Source organism: Parambassis ranga, chromosome 3 (assembly GCF_900634625.1).
Source record: "Parambassis ranga chromosome 3, fParRan2.1, whole genome shotgun sequence".
NCBI classification, from domain to species: domain Eukaryota; kingdom Metazoa; phylum Chordata; class Actinopteri; family Ambassidae; genus Parambassis; species Parambassis ranga.
Genome location: NC_041024.1, coordinates 15271549 through 15287098, shown reverse-complemented (window position 1 = coordinate 15287098; position 15550 = coordinate 15271549). Strand labels below are relative to the sequence as shown.

Here is a 15550-nt window from a genome sequence, read left to right as displayed (position 1 = left end):
ACTCTCTGGGCAAATAATACGGACGTAGACTCACCGCTAGCAGTTCAATGTCCGGGCTGCACACACGCTCCTTTACCGTAACGTGTCCCGGGCTGCACCACCGGTTGTTCACGTAGAGCGCCAGTCCCCCTCCTTTCTTCCTGCCGCTCTCGGTGCAGTTCCTGTCCGCCCGAACCAACTGAAAGCCGGCTAAACTCACGGTAGAGTCCGGTATGTTTGCGTGCAGCCACGTCTCTGTAAAGCACATTACAGGCGCCTCACGAAACACACACTCGCTCTTTGTGAGAGATGTTAACTCTTCCATCTTATTACCCAGTGATCTAACATTACCCATGACGATAGAAGGAAGATACGGCTTGTATCTTCTTTTCTCAGCTGTCTTCTTTTGCCCCCTCTGCTTCCACGTTGTTTCCTTCTTAGTTCTTTGGGGATTTCGTGTCGCTGGCCATACATCCCGCTGTGCTGGAGACTCATCAGCTGATCCCTGGTGTAAACAATGGAGCCCTGGCGTGTTTCCGTCACGGCCGAGACGCGGCATGATAAAAGTGCTCCAAAAGCGATGAAGACCACGAAGAAAGTCCGAAAAAGACGCATTATTGAAGTGCCTGACCGCTTATACTTCGATTTGGTACGAAGTACAGTGTTTAGAGTAGAAATAAATTACGAAAAACAACTTAATACACCCGCGGTGTGCTGGCTGGCTGCTACCGCGAGGCCGCGCCGGAAGCTAACGAAAGAGTCCTGTAATGATTTTATTTTTATTTTAGATACTGTATTAATCCCAGAGGGAAATTCGTTATGGCTGCTGCACAAGCAGTGTCATACAATGACTAGCAAGGCGCGCCACAGGCTAGGGTGAAGTGTCTTGCCCAAGAACACACAACAGTGACTAGGGAGGAGTTGGGATCGAATCACCAACCTTCCGGTTGCTATCCCACTGCGCCACTGTTGCCCCACTGTTGATCTCTGTCAGGGGATTATTCTGCCCCTTTTGTGACAGGATCTGTGTCTGAATCAGCCGATTCAGACTTCTGTGCCCTCAGATCAGTTTGGACGTCCTGTAGAGAGCGTTGAGGCTCCTCTGCGCCTGCGCACTGGCTCCAGTGATACCAGGTGTCCCCCTTTCCTCTCAGCCGAACCGCTGTGAGAGGTGCGTTCCGTCACTTGGTAGGGACCGGCTCCACCTTGGTTCCGACCACTTTCGTTTGATGACCCTCAGAAGCACCCAGTCAGCCTCAGGCGGAACCCCGCTGGCAGCTGCTGGATGTCGGTCCTGTACCTGCTTGGAAAAGTTGGTCACCAAACCCTGCAGTTCGTGGAAATAAGCTTTAGAAGTTAACATCTGATCATCATGTTGCATCAAAGGAAGTTTAGAATGTGGTCCTGGAAAAGCTCTTCCTGTCTGCAATTCATGTGGTGTCAGTCCTGTAGAATGATTTACTGAACTTCTGATAGACATTAGGGCTAAAGGTAATGCATCCAGCCAATTCATGTTTGTCTGTGCACAGATTTTGGCCAATTTGTGTTTGATGGATTGATTCATTCTCTCAACTTTGCCTTGAGACTGTGGGTGGTAAACTGTACCAAAGGCATGTTTAAGTCCCAGCATTGCCTCCACCTGCTGGAGGTCTTTATTTTTGAAGTGTGTGCCATTGTCAGATCTGATTTTCTCAGGAAAACCATGTCTGGGAATGTAGGTGTTAATCAGAAACTTAATGACTGTTTTACTGTCCTTCTGGCCATCCTGAGTATGCATCAACACACATCAAAATGTATCTGTATCCTCTCACAGAGTCAACCATGTCAGTGTAGTCAATGATTATTTCTCTACCTGTCTTGGTCTCTAGAGGATATTTTCCAATTTCCGGTTTGATAGTCGGTCTGGGGTTGTATCTACGACATTGGTCACATGTTCTGATCAAATACTGAGCCATGTCTTTCATGTAGGGGTGCCACCAGTGCTCAAGATTTTTCATCATCTGTGCCACTCCCACATGGCTACCCCATGCGCTTCCTCCATGGCAGTCTGTCTCAGTCCAGGTGGCAGTATGGGGCGTCCGTCAGGCCCCTCTCCATACTCCTCCTGTGTCAGTCGCCCCTCTAGCTTTCCACAGTGTTTTTTCCTGTGGAGAGGCTTTGTTTTGCAATTGCATCAAATCAGTCCAATCAACAGGGGGAGGCAAGTCTGTTTCTGAACACATAAAAATCATTCGCTCAACATAGCCTGCTGCCTGTTTTGCTGCCTGATCTGCTGCATTGTTTCCTCTTGTGACCCTGTCAGTTCCTGCTCCATGACCTTTGCACTTAATCACAGCCACTTTGCTAGGCAACAACAGAGCTTCAGCAAGCTCTCTCATTTCAGCCTCATGCCGTATAGGTTTGTTAGTTGCAGTGAGAAAACCTGCTCTCAGCCATTGCCCTAATTCCACATGCACTGCTCCTGCCGCATATGCTGAGTCAGTAAAAAACATTGATGTCCTGTCCCTTGACCTATCTTTAGTGCCTCAATCACTGCCCCTCACCTCGGCTCTCTGCGCTGACTGCTGTCCCTCTAATCTTTCTGCTTTCAGTGTTCCCATTTCTTCCCGTGTCTTCAACAACTGCGTATTCTGCTCTGAGTCCTTCTGTGTCATGTCTAAAACAGCACCCATCTGTGAACAGATTTCTGGCCTCTGAAAGAGGTGTGGCTTGTAAATCGACTCTGACCTTTTCTTCCCTAATCACCCTCTCTGTGCATGTGTGTGGCTCTCCTGTTCCTATCTGGTCTGCCATGTTGATGCCCTCATGTGTGAAGGTGATGTTTGGTGCTTCTAAATCTTGCTCAACCTCCTCTGTCTCAATGAGGTGAGTGTGAATGTCTCTGAGTTCACAGTATGCCACTACACTATGTGTGTCAGTACATACAGCTGGTGTCCCATGACCATGTGTGCGGTTTTTGAATTAGCTTAGCTATTCCTGCTGCGTGTTGTGTGCACTGAGGGTGTCTTTTCCCATGTTGTCCAGGGGGACACTGATGTACATCAGTATTAGTCTCTCTCCCCCTTTTCTCTGGAACAGGATGCCATTGATGCAGGCATCCGTTCCAGAGACATCCAAATAGAAAGGTAAAGTGTAGTCAGGGGTGGCTAGTTCTGCTGCAGTGGCCAAAGATTGTTAAGAGTAATGAATGCTTGTTCCGCGGCCTGCGTCCAATTTAGGCGAGCTGACACATTACGCATGCCATGTTCTTTGACAAGGTCTCTGAGAGGTTGTGTGAGGCCAGTGTAGTTAGCAACAAAGTTTCTACTGTAGCCAGTCAGACCGAGAAATGAGAGCATGTCCTTCACTTATCAGGACGCGGATGATGCAAAATGGTAGATTTGTGTGAAGGCGATATGCTGACTCCCTTTTGTGAAACAATAGCGTCCTAAGAAAGCAACTTGTTTCCTGACTAATTGGAGTTTAGATTTGCTGACCTTAAAACCAGCTGTGGCCAGATGTTGCAAAACAGCCTGCGTGGCATCCAGGCAGAATGCTGCCGTTGGAGCTGCGATAAGAAGGTCATCAACGTACTGAATGAGTGTAGTGTTTTCTGGGAGGGTGCAGTGACTGAGTATCTGTTTCAAAACCTGATTAAAAGTACCGGGGGAGAGCGCAAAACCTTGAGGTAGCCTGGGGTAGCGATACTGCGTTCCCTGATATGTGAATGAGAAAATGTCTCTGCATTCAGGTGCCAGAGGGAGACAAAAGAAAGCATTAGCTAAATCTATGCAGGTGAACCAGCTCTGTGAAGGATCCAGTTGGGCCAATGCCACGTATGGATTCGGAACTGGTACCGTGGGGGTTGACAGTGCAGCGTTAATGTCCCTCAGATCATGTGCCATGCGATATTTATCTGTCCCTTTCTTTTCTACAGGTAGGATGGGAGTGTTCCAATCTGAGTGAGAGAGTTCCAGCACACCATTTTCAAAGAGTCCATGAATGGTATCTGCAATGCCAGCTCCGGCTGCTGGCTTGTGTGGATACTGTGGTATCCATAAAGGACCTGGTGTGTTAATCTGAAACGTCACAGGTTCACAGTCCACCAGACCCACATCAGTGGGACCGTCTGCCCATAAACGTGGTGGCAAGCTGTCAATCACAGCCTGTGCCAGAGGATGATCAGTTTTCTCTCTACCATGATGTCTAGCAAGCAGTTCATGTGCCAGAGTGACAGTGTTCATAATTGAAACAGTTATTTTGTATGCTTTAGCAGATGGAGAATACATGATTTGAGGTAAAGGTGTGGGTTGCCAGTCTGATTGCCCCATGGCACGTTTAACCATGCCACCTAGTTCTTTGGCCTGGTGGTTTGGATGTACAGCTAATGAGACGTGGGGATGCCCTTCGTCACTCATCATGTACCAAGACATTTGTTCTGGAGTGAGGTCCACACCGGCTGCCACACCCTCAGGTGCCACAAAAATGTCTCGGACTGTAATAGACCAGTCCTGTCCCTCTAGGGAGTGCGCAAACTTCTCATGGTACCAATCAGTTTGCTGCCTGTCATAAAACAGAGTCACATGAGGGGGGTCAGGGGGAGAAACATATGGTTCGACCTGGGCTATCCAGGGCTTCCACTGCAGGTAGGCAGAGAGGATTCCTGGGTTCTGGGGAGTTTCAGGATGTAACATGCCCCAGTAGATGTCAGCACATGGGTCAGTCACAGGTCTCATCAGATATTGTCCGCCTGTGTCTGCAACATTACAGTGGAACATGGTGCCGTCCGGCAGTGTCACTGTCAGCCCGTCTGGGCCGCACAAATAGATGCTCCAAACTTAATCAGCAAGTCTCTCCCCAGTATATTCAGAGGCAGAAGAGGTGAGTGTACAAAACAGTGTGAAACAGTCTGATGTCCCAGCTGAGCAGTCATGGGAGTGGTTATAGGCAGAGTCTGTTTATCCCCAGAGAAGCCCATCACAGTGATAGAGTTGCTGGACAGTTCCATAGAAGATGAGTGAAACAATGTAGAACAGGTGGCGCCAGTATCCACCAGAAAAGGCAGTGTCTCATCCTCTACTTGCATAGATAACATCGGATCTGCCGTAACGATGTAATCTGAGCTGCTCTGTGGGGCGTGGCATTGTTGTGAGAAGTCAAAATCCCACTGTTCCCAGCCGGAGAACAGGAAACTGTCCAGTGAATGGAGGTCCTGGGGGGCGGGAGGAAGCCCTCCGTGGACCAGACGCTGCACGTCCTCGGGCATACGGTCCCTGTCTGTGTGGACAGTCTTTGGCCCAGTGTCCCAACTCCTCACAGTAATAGCAGCGGTCACGACCTGGGTCTCCCCTCGGCTGTCCCCTAAGTGTTCCACCCCTTCCGCTCCTGCCTTTCCATCTGCCCCTCCCTGATCCGTACCCCCTGTAGGACCCCGTAGGCTGCTGATAATCAGGAGAATAAGGTGGTGGAGGCACCCAAGGTGTGCCAGGAGGTGCGTCAGAGCTTTCAGTGACAACCATGACTTATTATTTTTATCTTTCTTTTTTGTCATTGGCCTTCTGTCTGGCCTCAGTCAATTGCAGTTTCAATAATTGTGCTTGCAATCCTGGACATCCTTACTGTCAGCTTGTGCTGCCTCTTGGGCACCCATTTGGGGTCTTGGGGTCCCATTTCAAAGTGGGAACGGCGGCTCCAGCAGGCAGAGGATATTTATTTCTTAGTGCTCTGCCTATTTCAGTGCTGACCTGAGTGAAAGGTGTGTCATCTCTCTGTCTAGTAGTGGCGGCGTCCTCCTCTATGTCCCTCACTTCTGAAGCTGTAAGACACCTAGAAATAACGGCCCGAAAATCACCTAGAGCGAGTCTGTGGCCTGCTGTCAGACTGTCAAGTTGACTCAGCCACATTGCTCCACCTTCGGCCACTGGAGGTAATTTATCCACTAGTGCCTGTACATCACCTAGTGGGAATGGACGATATTTGATCTGGTGTTCAGTTTGAATCAGTGGTAACTGATGGTTGAGTGTCTGTGTATTATCATGTCCTTGAGATCTAGTTGTCATGCGGTGTGTTCTGCTTCTGTGTGCTAAGTGTTCAGCTTCATGTGTTTTCAACCACTCCTCAGTAGCCTTGGCCTGTCTCTGTAATAAATCAAACATGTCTCCCTGCTCCGCGGACCAAACACCCTCGACCTGCATCTGAACTCCAGCTGTCCTCCCTTCCTGTGATCCGTCTTTCCACACGCCTCCCACCTGAAGTGTAGCGTCTCCAAATTGGGGGTTAGCGTGTGCATATGTGTGTGGTGTTAAGTCCTGAGCTATAGCAGCCCGCAACTCCTTTAATTCTTCCTGCAACTGTTGCACCTTGTCTATTTCTCCCTGCTTTGTGTTCACAATGTCTGGTGTCTGTATTCTGTGTGACAGCGGGGCTTCAGCTGCAACACATAGTGCTCTGTCGCAGCTCGGTTCTCTCTCCTTTCGCAGCTGGAAAGGTGAGAGGTCAGGGACCTCTGGAGGCCCTTCACGGGTGCTAACTCCCGAGGGTAAAGCAGACACACTACTCACTTGGGACGTGTGAGAGCTGTCATCAGACCACGCCTCAGGGGAATCAGGCGTGTCTGTTATGGCCAGTGTGCCTTGAGTTATTTGTAAAACTGGATATAATCCAGCAGATGAATGAGAGGATGGTGGTTGCAGTAGGAGGGGGGTGGTGTATACGGTGGGGGATCCTTATGTTTTTCTGCTTTGTCATCCTGTGTTTTGGGGCTTCTCAGTCATGAGGTGAGTTACACCCTGACCTATCAAAGCCCATCGCACCCACTGAGCTCTCTTTTCCTCTGCTTTTTCCTGCTCCCTCTTAAATCTCCCTTTCTTAGACCAACCACACTGCTCTGCACTCTTCCTGGCCTTCTCCCTCTCTGCCTTCGCTTCACCCTCCTTTCTCCAAAACTCCTTCTGTAAACAACCTCTATCTTTCATGCCACGGCCTATTTCTCCCAACAATTAATGACTGCCTCCCTCATCTGAGTCATCTCTTCTGATGCGGTTTTAGAGTCAAAAGCCTGATGCAGCGCTTTCTCTAAATAATCAGTTGAGCTTCTACTGTTTTTAGTGGGCTGTTCGGACCCCACCCATCATCAACAGTGTCTCTGTTAAAATCTCCGTCCATGTCGTCAGTCATCAAAGTCTCAGTCATGTGATTACGTGAAAATTAAAAACTAAAGCTTAATAAGTTTGTGTTATTTGCAAAACTGTGCTCTGAAGAATTAACAAAACTATGTTGTTAGAAAAGTTCACAAACTATGTTCACATCAGAAATATATACAAAAGTATGTGCACAACAAAAACACTAATCCAGTTCGTGAGTGAACCTACTTCAACAGGCCACTGCTTTATGTTTACACCAATTAAGGTTTCCAGCAGTGCTGCTGCTTCAGTTCACCTCGTCTCTGGCATTCATACACATTCCACACTCATGCTTTACCCATTTATACTGCGCGCTCTGTGTGTGTGTCAGTACTGTATCTTCACTTCTCTTTGTTTCTCTTTAGGGGTGCTTCATGAACTCACAGGACTTATTCTCTGGTCTTGCCGTCCAGTGTAAGAACGGCTCACAGTTATTTCATTATTTATTCTCTACTCTCTGGTCTTGTCGTCTTTATCTCAGACGACTCACAGTTATGAGTCTCAGTATTCCTTTCTTTTCTAGATTCTGGCCGTCTGAGAAATATGGCACGCTGTGTCCCTGGTACTCAGTCCAATGGATTCGAGACTAGCCTCTGTCCGTGACACCAGAATCTTATATATCTGTAATTTGGAAGCCTGTAGACTTACTACAACTCCCGCCTAACTAGTGCGGTCATTGTTCAGTTTCCAGTCAGTCCAACATTCATACCATGTGTTTTTGCCTGGTCTTGTTCCTTTTTCTCTCTTTTCTGTAGTGATTTAGGGTTCCTCAAGCCCCGGGCCTCAAACCCAGCTTTTCCGGCCTCTCGTCAGAGCACCGGTGGAGTTGCCACACTCAGGATTTTCTGCTACCCCTTTTTCTCTTAAATTCTCTTAATCCTCTGCAGGCATCATTTACTTATCTCTTAAACAGCTGTAGTCATTACTCATTCACCGTAGTCATAATTCATTCACTTACGGTTATTGTTAATTCACTGTAGTCATAATTCATTCACTTACAGTTATTCTCTTAAATTCATTCAGTCAATGTTCTTTTCACTTTTACAGACAGATTACTACTAAGACTCGGGACACGTTACATTTTAGAGTAGTCAATGCAGATATAAAAGGTCTGCTTACCTTATTGTTGCCATGGCACGTGTCCTCTGTCTGTTCGTAATCGGCCCCTGTGTTCAATTGATGGATCTGAGGATGATTTTTGTCTTTGATCCCGGACTGAGCCCCGAAATTGTTGTGACCTGATCTTGTCACCCCGGATTCCCAGACTCCGTCCCCGATGCACAGAACATTGAATGAAAACCAGTACTGATCAGTTTCAGTTTCGCCTTTATAAAGGGAGAATGCACAGCTCAATACAGACCCCTCGATCTGCTCCAGCAGCTGACCATTTGCATTCTGTCTGTCCCATGCATTAGGCTCGTTTTATTAATCTGACAACAAGGTGTGGTTACATTTACATAGATAGGCATAAAAGGTAATGTTTTTCAGTGAAACATGCATATTCAATAATCACAAGGTGGAGGGCGTATACGAAACTTAAAAGACATTGAAGTTCTCCCACTCACATCTTTGATGTGAGTGTGTGTGTGTATTCTCACAGGTCCTCCTGCTACGACCTTGAGTATATCTTATCTCTTGGCAAGCTTGTGTTTTCATCTTTGGGTCAACTAAGGGGTTTGCAGTTCGAATTTCTAAACTAACCATTAAACATCAGAATACTTTATGGCCTCAGTCAGAGGTCTCGATCTATGAGCAACCATACACATTTACCATATGTGCAAACAAACATATATTTTGACCATATATTTCCACACCTACCAACTTGGATGATATTTTATATATATGTGAAGCGTATTGTTTTAACTTAAACGTATTTTATTTAAATATTTAAGCTCAAAACATATTAAATAATAAACAGGCACAGCTAAGGACTTCTCAGTGGCATAACTCGGCGGTCTATGCTAACAGCCAGAAAACAAGCGAAGGAGACCACGCCATGCGGCACCTGGCGGCAATAAAGCTCACTTCCGGAAACGTTTTTCACTTCCGCACTGGGGACACCGCTGCACCAGAGCTACATGCTTGTTGCTTGGCTTTGGTAATTAGTTTGATTGCCGTTATTGTTCTTCACCCTCTTTCTTCCTTTTTTATTCTTCAGTACGTTTTTTGGCACAGCGTATCGTCAGCATACAGACCGATTTCAGCCATTCAACTATCAAATGTTCACCTCACAGTTCACCTCAAGGACATTCCAGGTCAACAAGTTTTTTAAACAAAATTATAGTTTTTCAAACATTAAGCAATTTCGGTGTCATTTTTAACATAGGAGTCTATGAGAGGGCCCTTCAATGAGGGTCATCTGTCAAATGTATCTCTGTAATTTCAAGCTACAGACTCCATTTTAGTCTTAATACACTCATCAGATGCTGCTCTATCAAACTTGTATTCAGAGTTTTCTAATTTCGAATCGTTTCCGCATGCCAGTCTGTCAAAGTTGGAGTGGTTTTGAGGTCTCCTCTGCTGTTACCATGGTGACAGCTGACACACAGAGGCATACAAAGCTCTGAATTTCTCTGATTCTCCAGCAATTCAGAGCAATCCTTCACATCAGCATTCAAAGCAATGCTTCAGCTGCAGCAATCAAACCTTTTTCCTAGTTATAATAAGGGTTGTTGCCAGGGTTTTTAGGGTTCTTATATGGTGGATGAAAGTCATCATCAAGAGGGGCCACATTAATTTCAAGGCAGCAGTGTTGGCATAGTTTTGCAGTTTCTATTAGATTATATGCATTTGGTTTGTTTAGGTGTTGTTAGGTGAATGTTACACATCTGGCTCAGGGGTCCTCTAAATTTCAAAATACCTGCAAACATAGAAAGAAAGTCTGTAAAATGATTGGAAAGACGTCCTCATGTTCCTGTGGAGTTTGCTCAAAAGCCCAGATGCCTGAGGGAATTAACTGGTTGGCTTTATACAGGACCTGTAATGTTAGGTGCCTATCATTACAGACTCGAGTCACGCAAGCATGGCGAGCACCCACCAGCAGAAACATGAATCGGCGCCCCTGCACCACAACACTCTGTTAAAGTATAAAAATATTTCAATCATGAGAGACTCTGTGAACTGAATGAGAACAGATTTATTAATACAATAATTGTGAATGTGCATTGGCAGGCCAGGGCATTTAGATACGTATTTGGAAAACTACAAAAATTGCTTCCCTATTTATAAAAAAAAACATGAAGCCTTCAGTCTTTAAATCTCCCTCATTAATATTCAGTGAACAGAGGCTTGATGCCCTCTTGTGGTAAAAAGGTAAAAATCACTACAACTCTGTCAGTCACCAAGCCCTCTGCATATGTGCTGTGTGTGTGTGTATTAGTGTGTGCAGACAGTGAACTAGAGAGAGGTTTGTGGTCAGTAGCATGGGAGCCACATAGGGAAGAATGCTTTCCTTGGTCCTTGTGTCATATGCAGAAGGTCTGTGATGGCACAGTCATTGTGGGGTGTATATGGACAGGGGAGGAGTACAGGAGCCTGACGGATGCAGGTCAAACCATGTGCAACTCAACACCATCAAGACTAAAGAGATGGTGGTCGACTTCTGGAGGTCCATACCCCCACCTGCGGCCTGTGTCCATCGAGGGTGTATGTGTGGAGGTGGCTTGTATCATCCATAGTGAAACACCTTATATTATTTTTTTTTCAAGCATACATTTGATCATTTTTGCACCTGTAAAGCTGTAACCAGGACTACTTGTAAATACTGTTATGAACTTTAACTTTTGTATTAAGAATAATAATAAACAGTAAAAAGAAAAAGAGATGGTAAAAAGAGCTCAAATATAGAATACAAGTACACACTTGTATTCATAATGCAATTATTGGTGATGAATTAAATGTAATTAAAGGACATTTCCAGGCGAGTCCTTTCATTCACAAGCAAATCCCACAGAAGCAATACATTTTGTAATATTCCTCCTTGTGACGCACTAATAGATCTGTTAATATGGCAAACTTCTGCTGCTACATGTGGCCAGCACCAATACAATAAAAAACATATAATAACTAATCTCAGACAGGTCCTCTGACAAGTCCTGCTGGACAGAAGAAAGAGGTCTCATGCCATCCCAATCATCCTCATCCTCAGAGTGTTCAGAGGACTTGGTCAAAGTGCCATAGCCAGAATCCTCCTCCTCGTCCTCCTCGCACTCCACCCAGCCATTGTCGCTGTCATCCTTCTCCTCCTCCCAGTCGTCATTGTCCTCCTCCTCCTCCCACGTCACCCACTCCTCCCAGTTGTTGTCCTCCTCCTCCTCCTCCTCCTCCTCCTCTTCCTCCTCCTCCTCCTCCACCTCCGCCTCCTCTTCCTCCTCCACCTCCGCCTCCTCTTCCTCCTTCTTTACCTCCTCCACTTCCACCTCCGCCTCCTCCTCCTCCTCCCACGTCACCCACTCCTCCCAGTTGTTGTCCTCCTCCTCCTCTTCCTCCTCCTCCTCCTCCTCCCCCACCTCCTCCTCCTCCTCCACCTCCGCCTCCTCTTCCTCCTTCTTTACCTCCTCCACTTCCACCTCCGCCTCCTCCTCCTCCTCCTCCTCCTCCTCCTCGTCCACTTCCACCTCCGCCTCCGCCTCCTCCTCCTCCTCCTCCTCCTCGTCCTCAATAATCCAGATGACCTCAGGGAGGTCTCCTGGGGGACACTCGATGACCACGCCAATGTCCTCTGAGGAGAAAGAAAAACACACGAAAAAGTTCAAAATAAGAAGGAGCTGGTGTTGACGAGATGAGAACATGAGAATGACTCCATGAGATTGGACAGGAACACAGCTGACTATAGATGAAAGACTGCAGCAGGCTTTTGTTTCAGATGTTTGACATGAGGAACATATGTATTAAATATTGCACTACTTTTTACCTAAACTCTTTTACCACACAAAATACCTACAGATGTGCTACAACGCATAAAATAAAATATTGACTGTGCTGGTTGTTATTTAAGCCACAGAGCATCTGAACCAAAGCAGAGTAACAGTGATAACAGCAGAACACACATATTTATGTATATGTCTCAATAAACCATCTTATTAGTGGCAACATGTAAAATGTAAACATCTAATTAAACATACCAACGTCACACATAACATCAACATCTGTCCTGATGGAGTCCTGAGGAAGATCCAACTTCAGTTGCTTAGCAGCTGGCTCCTCAGTGGAACAAAGTAAGCTCCCAAAGCCACGCTTGACCTGAGGAACACCAGGCCCGACCAAGTGTCTGAATCTGTCATACCGCTCTGGAACACTAGGGGAGTGAGCAGTGGGGACGTCATTTGGACTCTCAGGTCTTCCAGTCTCAGACAGGTCCTCTGACAAGTCCTGCTGGACAGAAGAAAGAGGTCTCATGCCATCCCAATCATCCTCATCCTCAGAGTGTTCAGAGGACTCGGTCAAAGTGCCATAGCCAGAATCCTCCTCCTCGTCCTCCTCGCACTCCACCCAGCCATTGTCGCTGTCATCCTTCTCCTCCTCCCAGTCGTCATTGTCCTCCTCCTCCTCCCACGTCACCCACTCCTCCCAGTTGTTGTCCTCCTCCTCCTCCTCCTCCTCCTCCTCCTCCTCCTCTTCCTCCTCCTCCTCCTCCACCTCCGCCTCCTCTTCCTCCTTCTTTACCTCCTCCACTTCCACCTCCGCCTCCTCCTCCTCCTCCTCGTCCTCAATAATCCAGATGACCTCAGGGAGGTCTCCTGGGGGACACTCGATGACCACGCCAATGTCCTCTGAGGAGAAAGAAAAACACACGAAAAAGTTCAAAATAAGAAGGAGCTGGTGTTGACGAGATGAGAACATGAGAATGACTCCATGAGATTGGACAGGAACACAGCTGACTATAGATGAAAGACTGCAGCAGGCTTTTGTTTCAGATGTTTGACATGAGAAACATATGTATTAAATATTGCACTACTTTTTACCTAAACTCTTTTACCACACAAAATACCTACAGATGTGCTACAACGCATAAAATAAAATATTGACTGTGCTGGTTGTTATTTAAGCACAGAGCATCTGAACCAAAGCAGAGTAACAGTGATAACAGCAGAACACACATATTTATGTATATGTCTCAATAAACCATCTTATTAGTGGCAACATGTAAAATGTAAACATCTAATTAAACATACCAACGTCACACATACATAACGCGATGATACTTTTAAGTGCTTTTATCGAGCGAAATCACTGATTTGTCATGAAAAGAGAAGAAACTGTTTTCAGTCCTACCACTGCTCTCCTCCAGAGCAGGGGGCTCGCGGGGGGGGTCTTCTGGAGGCCATGAGAAAAATGAAAAAAAAAAATAATAAATTCTGGTGTTCAGGAGATTTTTTGTCAGGTGTCGTTGATGCTCCAAGTGTTAGCTGAACCGGAGTTAGCGAACACTTTGTAGTTGGTGGTCGATGTCCTCCGATGCTGAGTAGTGCTCCTCGAGTCGCTGCTCTAATGCTCTGATGCAGCCTCCACAGGTTGTGTTTGTTTGTTTTATAAACGGTTAGCAGGTTATATAGCCACTGCCTGTCACCATGACAACTTCTTTGAAATTCCATAGTTACGAATAGTTGTATGTTACGTATATTTGTGCATCTTTTAAATTTACATTTGCATACAATTAATATTTTATTATTTTATGATATCTTATAAAAAGGTATGTGGATATATTGCAGTTTAGGCCTCAATGACCACACTAAAATTAATGCAATGCCAGTTTATTTATTCTGCATTATTATTATTATTATCTGCTTTTTCCTTTGCCCTTGAGGAAGAAGAGGAAGATGAGATGCTTTCACGTCCCAGCCAGCCAGCTATTCGCTGCCAGCCTGGTTCATGTCCGAGGACGTACATGAGATCAGGGGGGGACCCTGTAACCCGCGTAACATAGAGCATCTCACTTCCTGTCACCACTTTATTGTGGCAGGGTGTGTTTCCTATAAGTTCCGGGGCACAACCCCGCACTTCCGGATTTCCTCTTGCTCCATGGCTGCTGCTGTCCCTGTGGTTGGCGTGCTCCGGTTAGCATTCGGGAAAAATTAATGGTTAAACTGCTTCATAACCCAAACAAACCCCGCCGATTGAACCTACCTCATCTCCGTGAATATCCACTCAGCGGTGAGTCAGTTATTACGACTGCAAACTTTGTTTTGTTACTGAATGCGGTGCCGCGGTCGCCCATTTAAAAGCCTTTAGGCTAACCGCTAAGCCAGCGTAGCTAACGCTGTTTATATCGGTCTTTATTATAGACCGTGCTATTTTTGTTACTTTTATGGCCGAACGTTAGGCATAGTATTGAAGTATTGACTGAATACTTTATTACTGGTTGTTTTGTTCGTTTTGTATTGTTTTTGTTACTTTTCTGGTTAAAGCCAAAACGGCATATGGTAATTCTGTATTGACCAATTGACATGCACAAACAAATTGTTTGTTTGCCTAGACATTTAAATGTTATGAACCTGAGATTAGCTTATTGCTAATTTAATTTGATTTATTATAAAGTGCACTACTATTAGCTTGAAACTTGAATGATTGATACATATGTGTTAAATGTTATCATCAAGATAACTTAAGTACATGCTGTATGACTAATAGCATTAATGGTATTATTTATTTAGCATTATTTATTGTTATTTATGAATGTATTTATTTACTTTCTTGATGGAAAATTATTCAATTCATACTGAATTTTAATTTGTGTGTTTGACCTTGTTTAGGTCAGGTTTTTTTTTTCCTTTAGTTGAAATCGAGTTCAAGATGGCGAGCTGCCCGATCACCGCTGCGACGCGGTAGGATTACTACGGACCTATTTGAGTTTTCCCCATTTTTGTTCTTGAACTCAAGTTTTTTTCCTTTGGAACATTGAATGAACTATTCTCTCCGGACTGAACTGCCTTCTGTCATCACAGTTTTGACTACTTATTGTGAATATCATTATTGAATACCTGTTTATATATATACCATAGTAATATATACATTTATTATAATAGCTCATAACTTGCTATTACTGCTATTACATAATAATAATATATTTATTTGAGCTCTATTTTGTTGTTTGGTGTCTTATTCACACACTTAGGCTCCATAGCCGAACCTACTTCTGTCGCTTAATTACATCTATGGCCGCAGTCAGGCCCCTAGCCCCATAGTGCGTTACAAACATTAACCACATTTGCTTCATCACCATCACTCCCACATCATTCATTTCATTAGTTCTTTTATTTCTTAATTTTTTATTTCGTCTTGACCTTTATATGTAGGCTACTCTGTATTTAATCTCATTTTGACCTACTCTGTAGATCAGGCATTAAATATATTATCCTTTAGACCAAGTTGTTGCTCTGCATATTCTTTTGAACTATGAGAGCCTTTGATGT

The 15550-nt window shown here is 45.3% G+C and overlaps 1 long non-coding RNA gene across 1 annotated transcript; it reads left to right on the top strand.

Annotated features, from left to right (window-relative positions):
* The first annotated feature begins 13946 nt into the window (after positions 1-13946).
* On the top strand, positions 13947-15499 carry LOC114432876 (uncharacterized). Its single transcript, XR_003670327.1, has 2 exons — positions 13947-14291; positions 14891-15499. It is a non-coding gene; the product is annotated as an uncharacterized LOC114432876 (long non-coding RNA).
* The last annotated feature ends 51 nt before the right edge of the window (positions 15500-15550 follow it).